At 39.5% G+C, this 15,529-nt stretch overlaps 1 long non-coding RNA gene across 1 annotated transcript in view; it reads left to right on the forward strand.

The window, feature by feature from the left end:
- Window positions 1-7,858, forward strand: part of LOC132241774 (uncharacterized) — a 108,634-nt gene extending 100,776 nt beyond the window's left edge. Inside the window, exon 2 of the long non-coding RNA XR_009454526.1 lies at window positions 7,587-7,858. This is a non-coding gene — a long non-coding RNA (uncharacterized LOC132241774). The remainder of the gene's footprint in view (window positions 1-7,586) is intronic.
- The last annotated feature ends 7,671 nt before the right edge of the window (window positions 7,859-15,529 follow it).

The raw sequence follows: 15,529 nt of genomic DNA on the forward strand, positions 1-15,529 counted from the left end.
TTTTCATATATCTGCAAAATATTTCAATGTATAGATTAGATGTACCATAATTTAGTTAGCAAATTCTCTATTAATAAACATTTAGATTGTTTTCCAATATTTTGCTATTACAATGTTTCAGTGGATAATGTATTCAAGGGTATTAAAGGATAAATTTCCAGCAGTGGATTTGCTAAGTTAGGGAACATACACATTTGTACTTTGGATAGATATTACAAATAGCCCTCCGTAGGTGTTGTGTTAATTTACACTTCCACCAGCAATGTATGAGAGGCCTATTTCCCTATAGCTTTGCCAACAGTGTGCATTCTCAAACTTCTGGGTTTTTGCCAATTTAATAGCCGAGAAGTGATATTTCAGTGTAATTTTAATTTGCATTTCTCTTACTATAAGTGTAGTTAAGTATCTTTTTCTGTATTCAAAATGTTTTTATTTCTTTTTCTGTGAATTATTCCTATTTTTAGTTCATTTTACTGTTGAATTGGATTAATGGTCTTTTTCCTTATTTTGTTTAAGGATCTCCTTCTAGATAAACATTTATCTTTTGTCTGTGGCAAGAATTATAAACATTTTCCTCCAATTTGTAATTTGTCTTTTAATATCATATATTATTTTATTTTTGCCATCCTGAATTTAAAAATATTTGTATGAGACTATCCATATTTCCTTAAATGATGTCTGGCTTTTGAATTAGAAAGACCCTACTCTATGCCAAAGTTACAAAGGAATTCTCCTACCTTTTCATACTTTTATGGCTAGCTCTTTCCTTTTTTTTTTCTCTTTCTTCATTTAGATCTGTAATCTATATGGAGTATTTCTAGTATGTGGTATGAGGTATGGATAATATCTTGTGATATTAACTGTTTTTATATCCATACATTTTCTTTTTTACTTCTTCCATTTTATTAAATAGCCTGCTCAGGGTCTCTATAGGGCAGAAAGTGGAGGTATTATGCAAGACTTTTTGACTTTTGTTTCCAAAAGCTTAAGCTCTTGGAAAAATTTAGAGAGTTTGTGGAAAATGAAAAAGAGAGGAAATTTCCAGGTAGGCATAGAATGTCTTGGAGAAGTGAAGAAAAGTGACGCTTCTCCAGAACCCTAGATTTATGGGATTTAGTCAGTTTGGAGAAAGATTCTAAGTCCCAAATATGAAGCAAAAGAGAACCACTGATACCACATTTACACAGATCATGGGAGACTCAGTGGCAACCTGTGTACAGAGGTGACTGATTGCTAGAATCAGTTCTACCTCACTTTGCCCTATCCCAAAATGCAGATCAGAATCTTGACACAACTCAGAAGAGGTGAGGGAAAGACTTTAAAAATAACTAATCCTAATTTTTCCAGTAGTCCAGGAGATTAGGAGGCCTGGAGTCAGAAATTAAGTTTTTATATAAAGAAAGTGATATTTCTTGCTACCTGAGTTTTTTATTATACCCACTACATTGATGTTAATTTAGGTGTGCACTATGTGTTATATATTGTGACGGCCGCATCCATCTGCAGCTAGGGTTCAAGGTCTGGAGAAGGGGCTGCGCACAAACAGATACACTAGACAAGAAATATAAATTTAGAAGGCATGGGGAGAGCCAGGCGGAGACCTTACTCTCTAGTGGAGAGGTTCCCCGAATGCCCGGACCCACTGGCTTTTTATTTACTAGAATACACATTTGCCTTTTAGCAAAGCAAACAGGCATATCAATGGTAAGGTTTGGTGAACAGTAAAAGATTATCAGGTTAGGGGATTGCCTTGAGCCACCATGGTCTCGACAGAACAATTGGTGCATAGCTTTTAGCCCTTGCTGAAGCCCAAGGTCCATCAGCCTTCTGTGTTCCCTGTTGCACTTTCATGATAGTGTAGACCAGTGGTTCTCAACCTTTCTAATGCCGCGACCCTTTAATACAGTTCCTCGTGTTGTGGTGACCCCCAACCATAAAATTATTTTCGTTGCTACTTCATAACTGTAATTTTGCTACTGTTATGAATCATAATGTAAATATCTGATATGCAGGATGTATTTTCATTGCTACAAATTGAACATAATTAAAGCATAGTGATTAATCACAAAACAATATGTAATTATATATGTGTTTTCCTATGGTCTTAGGCGACCCCTGTGAAAGGGTCGTTCGACCCCAAAGGGGTCGCGACCCACAGGTTGAGAACCGCTGGTGTAGACAATAGGTAGCTTCCAGCAATATATGATAACTTATACCTGATAACTCACAAAATCTGCCAAAATTTAACATAAATGATTAGATAATTATAAATTTAAAAATTATTTACTTATTTATATTTTAAAATTTTGCAATTGCAGTTGACATACAATATTATATTAGTTCCAGGTGTACATGTGGTGATTTATTTTTCTTATGAAGTGATCACCCTGATAAATCTAGTACCCATGTGACACCATATATATTATTACAATATTATTGATTATGTTCCCTATGCTGTACTTTATTTTTTTAAAAAAATATTTTTATTGATTTCAAAGAGGAAAGGAGAGAGAGAGAGAGAGAGAGAGAGAGAGAGAGAGAGAGAGAGAAAGAGAAACATCAGTGGTAAGAGAGAATCATTTATTGGTTGCCTCCTGCACACACCCCCTCCCCCCCACCGCACTGGGGATGGAGCCCACAACCTGGGCATGTGCCCTGACAGGAAATCGAACCATGACCTCCTGGTTCATAGATTGATGCTCAACCACTGAGCCAGGCCCGCTGGGCCCTATGCTGTACTTCACGTCTCTGGAACTATTTTATAGCTGCCAATTTGTACTTCTTAATCCCTTCACCCTTTTCACTCATCCCCTTCCACCATCCTCCCATCTGGTAACCATCAAAATGCTCTCTGTATCTGAGTTTGTTTCTGTTTTGCTTGTTCATTTATTTTGTTTTTTCGATTCCACATATAAGTGAAATTACATGGCCTTTGTCTTTCTCTGTCTGACTTCACTCAGCACAGTACCATCCATGTTGTTGTATGTGGCCCATCCATGTTGATGCAGATGGCAAGATTTCATTCTTTTTGATGGCTGAGTCATATTCCATTGTAGATGTGCACCACTTTTCTTTATGCATTTACCTATTGATAAACATTTAGGTTGCTTTCGTAGCTTGGCTCTCATAATAATGCTGCAATGATCACATGAATGAGTGTCTTTTCAAGTTAGTATTTTAGGTTTCTTTGGGTAAATGCCTGGAAGTGGAGTTGCTGGATCTCATTTTCTTGTCCATTCAGCCACCATATGTCTTTTGACTGGGGAACACTGAGAATTCTAACTTTTGAGAAGTCATGAACTTAGTTTCTGCTTCGTAGAACTATATGTGCCAAGACATCCTTGATTACGATTGGGTCGCAGGTTTTCTTTCTGTTTTGGTTTGGTTTGATAGGGGTTGTGGGTGGGGGGAGTTGTGGTTCAGATGCACAGAATTCAATTAATCAGACTCCTCAGTTCTTGGCACACAATTATTATTCTGTGCAAAGTTACTCTCCTGTTTCATTTTGTTATTTCTCCCTTCACTCCTTATCTCACCCCCATTTTCTTTAAAAGCACCCAATCTAAAGGCTTTTCCCAATGGTCACCAATAGAGGTTTGGAATAGTCCAAGAATCTCTTAAAAAAACAAAAACAAAACAAAAGCCAATTTTTTTAAAAAGAGAATGCTATATATATTGAAAATATTAAGTATGTCCCCTTCCCCCCCATTGACCCCATGTATATTTTTTATTGTTCATAGTAGTATAGATGTCTTCCACTTATTCCCCTTTATCCTTGTCCTCCCAGCCTCTACCCACCTCCCTCCCCCCAGGTCTTCACCACCCTATTGCCCGTGTCCATGGGCTATGCTTATAAGTATATAAGTGCTTTGGTTTATCTCTTCTTGTTCCCCCAACAAGAAGGTATGTCAGTTCATTCCATACCTCCAATCAGAAAGAATGTATGCACCCTATGTTCATAGCAGCGTTATTTACAATAGCTAAGATTTGGAAACAGCCTGTGTGCATCAGTAGATGAATAGATAAAGAAGCTGTGGGAGCCCTAACCGGTTTGGCTCAGTGGATAGAGCATCGGCCTGCGGACTCAAGGGTCCCAGGTTCGATTCTGGTCAAGGGCATGTACTTTGGTTGCGGGCGCATACTCAGTAGGGAGTGTGCAGGAGGCAGCTGATCGATGTTTCTGACTCTCTCTATCCCTCTCCCTTCCTCTCTGTAAGAAATCAATAAAATATATTTTAAAAAAAAAAGCTGTGGGACATTTACACAATGGAATACTATATAGCTGTAAAAAAGAGGGATCTTTTATCCTTTGGGAGAGCGTGATGGGCCTGGAGACTATTATGCTAACCGAAATAAGCCAATATGAGAAAGACAATTATCACATGATTTCACTTATTTGTGGAATCTAATGCACAAAATGAATTGACTAATAAAATAAGAACCAAAGCAAAAGCCAGTTCTTGTTGACCAATATAGGTGATTGTAGAACAAGCAGCGCCAGTGTAATAAGCAAGTTGCAAAAGGAGCATAACTCGAATTGGATAACATTCTAGTGGTCTTTTTTTTACCTATAAAAATGAAGGTAATACTGAGGTTAGCGAACAGCTTCCATATCTAATTTAAAAATATACAATAAAGAAAAATGAAATAATTATGTAATGTTTATGATTTTGAGGAGAAAAGTTATATAAATATCAGCGAGCTTTCAATTATTGAATAAGCTAAATAAAGAAGCAGCAGAAATCTTTGTGAATTAATGGGAAACTTCAGAAGTCTTTGCTTATTGGTATGTCAACTACTCTAAGATTGTGAGGTTAACTCACTGATCTGAAAAAACACATTTTAAACCAGTGTGAGATGCGGCTAATTGACTAATCAGAGTAAGAAAGGCCCAGATGACTTTTTAGAATAATTCACATCAGAGTGGATATTGACAAGGCAGATGGTGGATGGCACTGAAAGGCAGATTTAATTTATTTACTCTTGGTTTTCTAGTGTTGGTAATTTTAATTAAAGTGAGTAAAACACAAAATCTTGTTTAAGCATTCTTTTCCTTCTCAACATGAAAGGTGTTGACACATCCTCTCACTGAGTTGGGAAGATAAAGGCAAGGGAAAGGATTGGAATTTGGTGTAAATTAACATATCACAGGGCCCTTGTGTCTGTAAAAGGTGAGGACACAAACATGTGTTAATGTAACTCCAACTGTAAGGAAGGCCGTCAAGGCGTGTGTGTGTGTGTGTGTGTGTGTGTGTGCTTGGCCAAATGCCATGGATTCCAGACATGTAATTTCATTTGATGAATTTTATTATAATTAACACAAGGAGCTCCACCAACTCAGAACTCTTAACTCGATTATCTTGGGACAAGAATCGTATTTTACAGAGATTTGGGAACCTTCTGGGATTATGTCCTCAAACTTGCAATTAGGGTTTCTGCTTTGCAACCTCGTGTGGTTTACAAATAGAACTTGGGAGCGCCTCAGGGTGAGGCCTCGGATGTCACTGTTGTTTGCAAAGCACTAAGTTCACTGCTGGAGAAAACCAGCAGTCACCTTTTGTGTACGTGCCATTATTCCTTTAAGTCTGGTAGAGCTCATCCCTAACATTTAGCAATTCATAGAAGCAATACAGTTTACATGAGTACATTGTATGTAGAGGGTTATCCATTTTTAATAAGCAAAATTTTTGAGGTAGACAGGGTAAACAAAAGGGAAATTAATACAGGGAGTTATTTCTTCACATCGTGATAGGGACAGCTCATTTCCTGATATGTCTGAAATAAAAGCTTGGATTTGGAGAAGAGCTGCCTGGAAATGTGGAAGCTCCAGCTTTCGGACGGGCTCTTCCTGCAGAGCTGGGCTCAGCTCACAACTTGGATACTGTCATAGCAGTCTGCCCTTTCAAACCCTCCTTGGGAAACTAATTAGCAGAATAATAAAAAGGCAAGATCAGCTCTTGTCTTCCAGGTTGGGGATATAAAAAAACAGTAGTTCTAATTAGCAATAATTAAAATTTAATTAAGAAGCTCTTTGCAATCCTTCCCCCTCCTCCCTCCTTCACGGGTGCTTGCCAGCTCTTGGCCGCGGAGCTGTTTTTATGCCTGTGGTGCTGAATCACAGCTTAATCAAAGCCTTAGATCACAGCTTACCCGGCCCTTCACGCTAATCACCAGTCCTTCCAAGAGTGGCAAGTAAATATTCTAGATTTTAAAAACATGGGCAATTCACTTTTTTTCAATTTTATAATCATATATTGTGATTCTTCTCCCCTCTTTATCAGCTGATTACAAATACCATTGCTTTCCTTTTTAAATTCAGTATTTGTTCCCCCATTTCTACCCCTCGTTGAAACAAGAGGACAATAGATCTCCAAGAGTATGAAATATTTGAACCCAAATGTCAACTTCTATGCTTTAAAGCATGAAATTGGCTGAAGAATAAAAAAACTAAAACATTGGTGAAACCATACATTCAAAAAATGAAAGTATTTGACTGTTAAAAATAAAACAGCACACTGTAGATAAAGGTTAAGGAAAGCAAATACAATACTTGATGCTCATCACTAGCTTTACAGAGTTATCTAAGTCTTAATTTGAATCTACAGTATTTCAAATTATGAAAAGGAACTCCTCTGAATTGTATGCTTTAATGTGGTTACAATGGTGAATTTTTTTGTTATGTGACTATTATCTCAATAGTAAAAAGAACTCAAATTTTGATTTTGTCCTAATTAAGTCACATAGTTTACAGAAAGGGGAACTACCCCCCCCCCCCAAGATTTGATAGATCATTATGAGCAAAAGAAAAAGGAAATAATCAAGAACAGAGAAATTAGGTTTTTAAAAGCCATTGGACTAAGAAATATAACCCCAGTTCTTTAATTATTAAGGGAAGGGCTCTGAATCTGCTCCATTATCTTAATTATGTTTCTGAAGCAAACATTATTTCAAGGTGATAAAAGATGACATGACACTAAAGGTAAAACCACAGCAGATGTTACATGAGTAACAAGCCAATAGGCCCGCATTCTGATAATTTCTTCCCCTCTAGACATGTTCTCATTAATCTGTGATTAATAGGATTTGAGTATAGTAAATGATGATGATCTATTGTCTGTCTTTGTTGAACACCATGGAGAGAGTAATTTGTCAGCTCAGCTTTTGTGTGACTATTTAATAGCAAAGAGGGAGAGAGGAGAGACGCTAATCTTCTAATTGGCATCTATAGAGAAGGTCTCGGTGAATACTGCCTGTATGGGAACAGCCCAGTATAATTCCTATGCCTGAGGAAAACAAATGTGGACTGTATGTTTCTTTTATGTAATTGTGTCTTACAGGGAAAAAGGCAAGGTTGGGATAAAGAAAAAACAACAGTGGTGAAACAATCTTAAGAGATAATAAGCCAACATTTACTAACCTATTTATGAGCCTTTTACAATTGTAGTGACTTGCTAATTTTTGCTAAAAAGTAGACAAAAATTTTAAAAATCACTTTTGGTTTAAAAACAATTGCTCAGATGGACCGAAAAAACAATATATAAAATAAAAAGCCACCACCATCATAATTGTCACCATCAACAATACAGAATAGCCAGAACCGGTTTGGCTCAGTGGATAGAGCGTCGGCCTGCGGACTGAAGGGTCCCAGGTTTGATTCCGGTCAGGGGCATGTACCTGGGTTGCGGGCACATCCCCAGTGGGAGATGTGCAGGAGGCAGCTGATCGATGTTTCTCACTCATCGATGTTTCTAACTCTCTATCTCTCTCCCTTCCTCTCTGTAAAAAAATCAATAAAATATATTTAAAAAAAAAAAAAAAAAAAAAAAAAAAAAAAAAAAAAAAAAAAAACAATACAGAATACCTTAACATTATGATTGTAAAAATTGTAATTAAGTCATTAATCAGATATTTTAAACTAAAATGAGTTGATGATTAGTCCTATCAAATCTGTGGTGGAATAGTCTTAAAATGCCTATATCTTAATCAGAACAAGGATGTGAAATTGCTTTTCTCCGTTCTCTCATTTTATCTTTAAAAACTTTTGGCACATTTTTTCTATATTTTATGCACTCTTCAGGTGGCTGGAAATGAATAAAACCAGGGCTCACTGGGAAAACATATTTACAATGCATAAAAGCAACAATGATTAGCATATGCAGACTATGTAAAAAACTATTATTGATCAGCTGTTAGGAGAAATTGGCAAAGAATAAAAACAGACAATTGACAAGAGAAAATCTAATATGGGTCATGAACATATGACTGGATAGGTGCTCAATACAACTAATCCAGGAAATTTAACACAAAACCATAAGACCCCACCTATATCCATCAGGCTGGCCAAAATTAAAAATGTTTGTCTAGAGCCAAATTGGGGACTCACAGTCTGGTGGGAGTAAAAATCAATCACTCTAGAGAGCAATTTTTCAATATTTAGTAACTCACCTTGTTGTTGTTTTGTTAATCCTCACCTGAGGATATTTTTTCCACTGCTTTTTAGAGAGAGTGGAACAGAGGAGAGAGAAAGAGAGAGGGGAGAGAAAGAGAGAGAGAGAGAGAGAGAGAGAGAGAGAGAGAGAGAGAGAGAGAGAGCTGTGAGAGAGACACATCAATTGGTGGCCTCTCTTATGTGCCCCAACTGGGCCCAGGGACTGACCTGCAACCCAGGTATGTGCCCTTGACCAGGAACTGGGTCTGGGAAGTTTCAGTGCATGGACTGATGCTCTAACTACTGTGCAACCAGGGCTAGTAATTCAGTTTTAATTTGTTAATATTTATAGCAATTCTATTTCTAGAACTATACCCCAAAGAAACCCTTGCACATGTGCACAAAGAGACCTGTAGAAGAATATTCACTGCAGCTTTGTTTATAAGAGTGAAAATAGTGGTTTTGGCATTTTGGGGGGCAAAAGGACAAACACTAGATTCCAGCTTCTAGGAACAGTGCTAACATCATTAGGCAGACTTCTTGTTTTTCCAATTTTTGTTTTTTTTTCATGAACTTGAAAATTTAGTTTAATTTCTTGGTGCCTCAGTTTCTTTATCTATAAAATAAGGGGGTGGATAGACAATCTTTTTTATTTGCCACAAATTTATGTGGAGGTCAGAAGCCCAAATTCAGTTTCCCTCGGCTGAAGTCAAGGTGTCGGCAGGGCTGGTTCCTCCTGGAGGCTGAGGGAAGAGTCCATTTCCTTGCCTGTTTCCAGCTTCCACAGTCCCTGGCATGTGGTCCTTCCTCCACTTCAAAGCACACCACTCCGATCTCTACTTTTATCACCAGACAGTCTTTTAAGGTACCTTCCAGCTCTACAGCTTTAAGATTCTATTCCCTCCCCCAAACACTAATCCTTATTTGTATGAAACCAAAACAGATAAACAAGATTTTCCAAGATTTATTACCAAGTTAGTAATGAGGCAGGATAAGAAGAAGCTAGGAGAATTCCTGGGCAAGTGGAATGGGGAAACTAAGACAAGAAAATTAAACAAGACCAAGCAACTAAAAAAAACTATCTTAATAGTTGAAAGCCATACAGATGTACCTCCCTTCTCCCCCCGCACCCCCCTCCCCATTGATCCCTTTGAGCCTGCCCTCAAGGCCAAACCATTTGAACAACTTGCAGCCAGCTAGTGAATCACAAGACCTTATCTTCCCTGGCCATCCTTGGTTCTTACTTGAGAGCAAATGATTTATACCTCCCCTCCGTAAACAGAGAATATATAGCTTAAATTACCCTGGTTGGGGAAATAAAGGACAGAGACCCAATTCATGCCATTTGTGCCAGATAAACTCAAGGATGGGTGAAGTCAGGGGAACAAATACCAAAAACCTGATTAAAGCCAGGCAGACCCATGATAAAGGTAAACAGTAAAGCAGACCAAAGGATAATCCCAAACTCCCTTCTATGCTCATTTTGACTCATCAGCATATTAAAAACATCTGGAAAGCTGATGAATATTATAATGAAAGCCTCCCCTTAGATTCTCCCCCCAGAAGAGAGATAAAAACCCTCAAAACAAAGACACAGTGAGGGCTCACTCTAGAGCTTGCCCATGCCCCGTCTGGAAAATGAACTTTTTTTTTTTAAATTAAATCTTTATTGTTCAGATTATTACAGTTGTTCCTCTTTTTTCCCCCCATAGCTCCCCTCCACCCCGTTCCCACCCCACCCTCTGCCCTTACCCCACCCCACCCCCACAGTCCTCATCCATAGGTGCACGATTTTTGTCCAGTCTCTTCCCGCATCCCCTACACCCCTTTCCCCCCTGAGAATAGTCAGTACACTCCCTTTCTATGCCCCTGATTCTATTATATTCACCAGTTTATTCTGTTCATCAGATTATTTATTCCCTTGATTTTTAGATTCACTTGTTGAGAGATGTGTATTTGTTGTTCATAATTTGTATCTTTACCTTTTTCTTCTTCTTCCTCTTCTTAAAGGATACCTTTCAGCATTTCGTATAATCCTGGTTTGGTGGTGATGAACTCCTTTAGCTTTTTCTTATCTGTGAAGCTCTTTATCTGACCTTCAATTCTGAATGATAGCTTTGCTGGGTAAAGTAATCTAGGTTGGAGGTTCTTGCTATTCATCACTTTGAATATTTCTTGCCACTCCCTTCTGGCCTGCATAGTTTCTGTTGAGAAATCAGCTGACAGTCGTATGGGTACTCCCTTGTAGGTAACTGACTTTCTTTCTGTTGCTGCTTTTAAGATTCTCTCTTTGTCTTTTGCTCTTGGCATTTTAATTATGATGTGTCTTGGTGTGGTCCTCTTTGGATTCCTTTTGTTTGGGGTTCTCTGCACTTCCTGGACCTGTAAGTCTATTTCTTTCACCAGGTAGGGGAAGTTTTCTGTCATTATTTCTTAAATAGGTTTTTAATATCTTGCCCTCTCTCTTCTTCTGGCACCCCTATAATTCGGATGTTGGTACGCTTGAAGTTGTCCCAGAGGCTCCTTACACTATCTTCATATTTTTGGATTCTTTTTTCTTTTTGTTTTTCTGGTTGGGTGTTTTTGCTTCTTTGTATTTCAAATCTTTGACTTGATTCTTGCGATCCTCTAGCCTGCTGTTGGAACTCTGTATAATATTCTTTATTTCAGTCAGTGTTTGCTTAATTTCTAGTTGGTCCTTGTTCATATCCTTGAGGGTCTCACTAGATTTCTTAAGGGTCTCACTAAATTTATCAGCGGTTTCTAGAAAGTTCTTGAAAAACCTTAAAAGTGTGGTTTTGAACTCTATATCCAGTAGTTTTATTTCCTCTATTTCTGTCATTTGTGACCTGTTTCTTTGTCTCCACACTTTTTATGCTTCCCTGTGTTGATAGAGTGGCTTTCTGTGCTTAGTGTCCTGTAGGTCCCAGTGGCTCAGTCTCCCCAATTACCTGAGGTGGACACTCTTGGTGCACCCCCTTGTGAGCTGTGTGCACAGTCTTGTTGTAGTTAAGCCTTGATTGTTGTAGGTAGCACTGGGAGGAATTGACATCCAGGCCAATTGGCTGTGAGAATCAGCTGTGTCTGCAGTGGGAGAACTTCTGTGCTGGAGACACCCTTCTGGGGCAAGACTTGCTTCAATGGGGTTTTGGTGCTCACTGAGTCTGACCCCTGAGTGTGTCCCTTATGGGTCTGAGGAGTTGTAATCTGGATGGTCCCACTCTGACCACTGGGTACACTGGCTCTTGGATCTCTAAGGAGGTGCTAATTTAGCCTCTGCCTGAGGCTACCCAGCAGGAGCTATGAAGAGATCTGCAGGTTCCTCTTCATTGTTTGGGATTTGGAGGTGCCCAGATGAGGCCCAGCTGTGAAGCAATGCAAGCTGCTGTGGGGCCTTGGGCTTTCTTTTGGAAGTTCTGGGTCTCTCTGACCCAGCTGCAGTTTGTTAGGTAATTTTCAGATTGCAAAGGGCCAGGCCTTTCATATGCAAAAGCCTCTGCTGCAGCTTGGGTGGGGCGAGGTCTCGGAATCAACAGGGCGGAGCAAGCAGCTATGGCTGATCCTCAGCCCTGCCCTATGGGGCCCCGCATCTCAGTGTCCCGGGATTCGCTGCAAGCACCTCTGAGAGAAAGCCGCCCTCGAGTTCCGCCTGATGCCAGACAGTCCAGTTTCTCCCTGTATGAGTCTGGGTCCCCAGAGACTTGCCTGGAACTGGAGTTCAGAGCAGTCGGGAGCTTGTGCCTCCCTCCCGATTGCAAAAGACACCGGCATCCTCTGTTGCCAGCCCCTTTCCGCGCATGCTCAAGCCTCCATACCTCTGCACTTTACTTCCACACCTCCTCTGAGTCTCAGTGTGCTTTTCTCTTTCCTTCTAGTTGTAGAATTTCCACTCAGCCAGCCTTCCTGTGGTTCTGGATGATGTCCGTTTTGTCTTTTAGTTGTATTTTTGAAGTGGTTGTGCGAGGCAGCAATTCCTGGTATTTACCTATGTCGCCATCTTGGTTTCTCTGAAAATGAACTTTTTACTTCCTCTTAAACTCTAGGGGTCCCCAGGAGACTTACAACAAGGGGAGCAGCAGGCAGCAGCAGCTTGTCATGGGTTTGCCCCCTGATCTGGTCTCCAAGGCCCCCTTTTCTCTGACTTTCCAGTGAGCTAAAAGAGCCCCTCCTTGGCTCACTTCTTTCATACAGGTTTTTAGGAGCCAACGCAGAGCACCGCCTGCTCTCCTGTTGCTTCTTCTGCCCTTAGTCCTTCGTGTGTTTCACTGTCCCCCGCTTTAATAAACATACTCTCAAAAATCAACCTGTTCGCTCGATCCCCAGTAGGGGGCATGCAGGAGGCAGCAAATCAATGTTTCTCCTTTTCTTTCCCTCCTTTCTCTCTCTCTCTCAAAATCAATAGAAATATTTTTTTTAAAAAAATAAAGAAAAAGAAATGCTCTTCCACTTTCTTACCAAAAAAAAAACCAAACAAGTATTTGGTAAATAAATTTTTGCAAGGCCACCCAAAAACAATGAGACACAAAGGGGAATGTAGCAAACAGATTTTTGCTTTAATCCTTCCTATCTCACACTTAATTCATATGTGCTAAAGTGAGTATGCTCAAGTTTCCTTCCTGGAGCAGGATTTTCTACTGAATCTCTTTAGGCTGGTAAGGGTGGGGGGGGGGTGTAATAAAACAACACCCCACAAACCCTCTTTCTGAAGTTGCTAGGCTTTAATTGTTTTCAGTTTGAAATCATGGCACATTCTGGGGATACTTGTTCTCAACCCCACAACAGCATAATGATTCAGTATTTGTATGTATTGTGCAATGGTAACCATAATAAGGCTAGTAATATCTGACACCATACATAGTTATATTTTTTGTGTGGTGAGAACTTTTAAGAACTACTCTCTTAATAACTTTTAAATATGCAAAATACAGTACGATCAACTATAGTCACCATTCTGTACTTGACATCCCCATGAATTACTCATTTTTCTATATGTTTTTATTGATTTCAGAGAGAGGAAGGAAGAAAGAGAGAGTTAGAAACATCAATGATGACAGAGAGACATCAATCGGCTGCCTCCTGCACATCTTCTATTAGGGATTGAGCCTGCAACCTGGGCATGTGCCCTGACCAGAAATTGAACCATGACCTCCTGGTTCATGGGGTCAATGCTCAGCCACTGAACCACACCAGCCAGGGCTGAATTACTTATTTCATAACTGGAAATTTGTACTTTTTGACCCATTCACCCATTCTGTCATCCCTTACCTTCCTTCCTCTGGCTATCACCAATCTGCTCTTTGTTTCTATGAGTTTGTTTTTGTTGTTGTTATTGCTTTTAGATTCTGCATGTAAGTAAGATCATATGATATTTGTCTTTCTCTGTCTAATTTATTTCACTTAGCATAATGTTGTCACAAATGGCAAGTTTTCATTCTTTTTTTATGGCTGAATAATATTCCGTTGGGTACATATAGCATTTCTTTCTTTAATCTCTTATTTTTTGGCTTTTGTCTTCACTCTACAAGACATATTCTAAAATTAACTGTTCTTGGCTTGCAAACCACATATCTAATAAGGGGTTAATATCCAAAATATATAAGGAACTCATATACTTAATAGCAAAAAAAGAAATAACCAAGTTTAACCCGGCTGGGGTGACTCAGTGGTTGAGCATCGTGCCAGGCACCAAAAGGTCACTGGTTTGATTCCTGGTAAGGCACATGTCTGGTTTGTGGGCTCAATCCCCAGTGGGAAACTGCAGGAGGCAGCTGATTGATGTTTCTTTCTCATCAATGTTTCTATCTCTCTCCCTCTCCCTTCCTCTCTCTCTAAAACCAATAAAAATATTTTTTAAAAAGGAAAGAAAAGAAATAACCTAGTTTAAAAATGGACAGATTTCCGGTCAAAATGGAGGCATAGGTAAATGTGGTACTTACATCCTCCCACAACCACACCAGCATTCAACTAAAGTACAGAACAACCATCATTCAGAACTGCCTGAAAGCTGGCGGAATGGATGTCCTACAACTAGAGAAGTAAAGAAGAAAGCATGTTGAGACTAAGAGGGGCGGAGGAGCCAGGAGATGTTAGGCGACCCAGACACATACAGGGGAGGAACTGGATTGTTTGACAGCGGGGCAGGAACCCAGGGGTGGCCTCCTACTAGATGGAGGTGCTCGCAGGGGTCATTGTTCCTATGCCGAGACCTCCCTGTCCCAGGGCTGACAGGAAACCATATCTAAGTCCTCATAAACCTGGAGCACACTGTTTGCCCTACCCTGGTGTTTCCCTGAGATCCTTCCCCATCTAATTTGCAGTCCTACCCAAGCTGTTTGCAGCAGCTTTTCCATATGAATTAACTATTTTTAACTATGTTTAATAAAATTGTACTGTAACAGTATATTTAAGTAGTCATATGTGGTAAAAGTTAGAAAATTTAGTAATTATAGGGAAAAAAAGATTCCCCAAATGATTAATCCTAGAAGACTAGAGTGCAATGATCTGTTTTATTTGACAAAGATGTTAAATACTACTTCGAAGCTTTGCAAATTTAAAGACCATAAAAAAATGGACCTTAACTTTCTTCAACTTGTGCAAAGTTTGTTTGCTTGGCAGACCAGTGAACGGTAGGACATAGGAAGTAAGTGTAAGTTTAGTTCTGTTGTTTATGGGTTGCATGACTTCATTCTTGCTCACCCAGGTAACTTGGCAGACATGGTAACTTGGAATAGTTCTTGCAAAGCTGTTTGATGGCAATGGGGTGGACAAGGAACTCTGAGGCCAAAGAATCTTTTTCTTTAAAAAATTTTTGTTTTATTGATTTCAGAGAGGAAGGGAAAGGGAGAGAAAGATACAAACATCAATGATGAGAGAGAATCATTGATCGACTGCCTCTTGCATACTCCCTACTGGGAATTCATCCCATAACCTGGGCCTGTGCCCTTGACTGGAATTGAACCCGGGATCCTTCAGTCCACAGGCTGACACTCTATCCACTGAGCAAAACAAGCTAGGGCAAGAATCTTTTTCTTGAACTTGGTGTGTTAACTAATTCTTCAAGCGCTCACTGTTTTTGCCCTCAGAACTTTGCAGTCAGTTGCT

The sequence above is a fragment of the Myotis daubentonii genome, chromosome 1 (genome assembly GCF_963259705.1).
Source record: "Myotis daubentonii chromosome 1, mMyoDau2.1, whole genome shotgun sequence".
Lineage (NCBI taxonomy): Eukaryota > Metazoa > Chordata > Mammalia > Chiroptera > Vespertilionidae > Myotis > Myotis daubentonii.